This window comes from Gossypium arboreum, chromosome 6 (assembly GCF_025698485.1).
Source record: "Gossypium arboreum isolate Shixiya-1 chromosome 6, ASM2569848v2, whole genome shotgun sequence".
Classification (NCBI taxonomy): Eukaryota; Viridiplantae; Streptophyta; class Magnoliopsida; order Malvales; family Malvaceae; genus Gossypium; species Gossypium arboreum.
In genome coordinates, this window is record NC_069075.1 from 118,827,436 (window position 1) to 118,830,363 (window position 2,928).

The 2,928-nt window shown below is 41.2% G+C and overlaps 1 non-coding gene across 1 annotated transcript; it reads right to left on the reverse strand.

The window, feature by feature from the left end:
- Positions 1-209: 209 nt before the first annotated feature.
- On the reverse strand, positions 210-316 carry LOC128294287 (small nucleolar RNA R71). Its single transcript, XR_008284601.1, has one exon. It is a non-coding gene; the product is annotated as a small nucleolar RNA R71 (small nucleolar RNA).
- Between the last annotated feature and the right edge of the window lie 2,612 nt (positions 317-2,928).

Sequence of the window (2,928 nt, forward strand, 5' to 3'; positions counted from 1 at the left end):
AAGCTCACTTAGCAAACTTTCTGGAATTCTGCTATACATTTAAAATCAATGGTGTTTCTGATGATGCCATGCGTCTTCGGTTGTTTCTCTTTTTATTGAGGAATAAAGCTAAACAGTGGTTGAACTCTTTACCACGAGGGTCAATTACTACTTGGGAACAAATAATCGAAAAATTTTTACTCAAATACTTTCCGCCGGCTAAAACTGCTAAATTACGTAATGATATCTCTTCGTTTATGCAGATGGACTTAGAAACACTTTACGATGCATGGGAGAGATACAAAGACTTAATGAGAAGGTGCCCTCACCATGGGTTACCTCTTTGGCTTCAGGTTCAAACATTCTATAATGGCTTGAATCCTTTGACTCGATAAATGGTTGACGCAGCTGCTGGCAAAACCATCAACAATAAAACACCTGAAAATGCCGATGAGTTTATAGAGGAGATGTCACTGAATAACTATCAGTGGTAAGTCATGAGGACTAAACCAACTAAAGCAACAGGCGTTTATAACGTTGATTCAGTTACTATGCTGTCAAACCAGGTAGAACTTCTAAATAAAAAGATTGATGGTTTTCGTAGTTCTTCACAGGTTTACCCAGTAATGCAGTGCGAAGCAAGTGGAGGTGGACCAAACCACTTGGAATACCAAACTTATGGCCACAAAATGGATAATGGGCAATTAAATTACATGGGTAATAATCCTCGACCTCAAAACAATCCATATAGTAACACTTACAATGCAGGTTGGAGGAACCACCCCAATTTCTCGTGGGGCGGTCAAGGAAATCAAAGACCACAACATCCTCCGGGTTTTCAACAACCACCCTACCAATAGGAAAAGAAGTCAAACCTTGAAGAGATGCTTTCAAAGTTTATATCGGTGTCAGAAACCCATTTTCAGAACACAAAGGCAGCACTTAAAAATCAACAAGTATCAATCCAAGGGCTCGAAACTCAAATAGGCCAGCTTTCCAAACTAATCTCCGAATGACCACAAGGTAGCTTGCCAAGTAATACCGAACCCAACCCAAGGGAACAGCTCAACGCAGTTAATATTCAAGATGAAGAAGGATTTGTTAAGCCTGAGCCAGAACCGAGGCAAGAAACTATGGTAAGCAAAGGTCAAGGTGAGGTAGATCACAATGCAAAAAAATCGGTAACGTCGAATATAAACCTCCTGTGCCATACCCCAATGCGACAAGGAAAGACCGCTCAGATGAACAATTTGGTAAATTCCTTAAACTCTTAAAAAAATTACACATTAACTTACCGTTTATTGAAGCCCTATCGCAGATGCCAAATGCAATGAAATTTTTAAAGGAGCTTTTAGCAAATAAGCAGAAGTTGGATGAGGCGTCGCATGTGGAGCTAAACGCAGTGTGCTAAGCTATTCTTCAAAATAAGCTACAAAACAAGCTAAAAGATCCAGGGAGTTTTACGATTCCTTACTAGTTTAGATGTTAATAATGCATTAACTAATTTAGGGGCTAGTATCAACGTCATGCCCTACAAAATGTTTAAACAATTAGGTCTCGAGAAACCCAAACAGACTAGGAGAAGCATTCAATTAGCAAATAAAACTATAAGATTTCCTAGGGGTATTATTGAAGATGTGCTAGTTAAAATTGATAAATTTATATTTCTGTTGACTTTATTGTTTTAGACATAGAGGAGGATAGCAACACTCCTTTAATTCTAGTAAGGCCCTTTTTAGTAACTGCTAAAACAATTATTGATGTTGGCTCAGGTGAGCTCACGCTTCCCGTAGGAGACGAAACAATCACCCTTCAAGCTTGTAATTCTGGCAACACATCGAAAATTGAAGGTGATCATCTAAACCATTCTATTAAAACTGACCATATGATACAACCCACTTTGCAGGAGATAAGTCTGAAGGAAGTACATGAGGCATTCTCGAGCAATAGTAGAGGACCTGTTCATGAAGATCGAAGACTACAAATCGAGGAGCTAGATGAATGGCAGACGCATAAACCAAGAACACTCGACAAATTGAATCTACGACAGAACAAGCTCAATACCTCTCCAAATCAACTTAAGGTTGGAGATAGAGTCTTCTTAGATGTCGCAAATCCCAACATTGTCGCTACCACACCGAGTGAAGAAATTCCTTTTACGGTACTCAGCATTTTCCCATTCGGTTCGGTCGAGGTGAGTCATCCCAAGTTCGGCACTTTTAAGGTAAACAACACATGTTTAACACTTTATTTTGATGAGATTGATAGTAGGAATGAGGAGTATACACTCCTTAAACCACCATGATCATTCAACGGAGAGGTAAGTTGAGCTTAGACTATAAATAAGTGCTTTTCGGGAGGCAAACTGAACACTAACTGTATTAAATTCTTTAAAATTTAGTATTCGACATCTAATTTACTAACAGAACACTTGAATACAGGTTTTCCACAGAGACACTACCAAGCACATGGGCATGTGTAGGGCCGTGTGAAAACAGGGCAAAGATTTCCCCAAATAAGGACTGTGATAAAACGCCACGGCCGTGTGACATGGTCGTGGTCGAGCCTGGCAAAACAACACAGGCGTGTCACACGCCCGTGTCTAACACCTGTGGTCGAACCTGTCAAATGAACACGGGCGTGGGGCTTTCATACACGGGTGTGGGAGAAGCGAACAACGCCAGACACGGCTGTGCGACACGGCCGTGTGCATCCACATGCCCAAGGAACACAAACATGTATTAAATGTCAGACGCGCCCAATTTCAAAATTCACGAATCACACGGGCTAAAAATTGGGGAACATGGGCGTGTTCCCTGGACGTGTGCCCCAAGATTTATAAATACCCTACACTATTCACTTTCTTCCCCATTCAAAAACCCTAACCCTAGCCGCTGCAAGTCCACACGTCCTCCTTGCCACGCCCGTGCGCCGCCTCCAACTTCATTT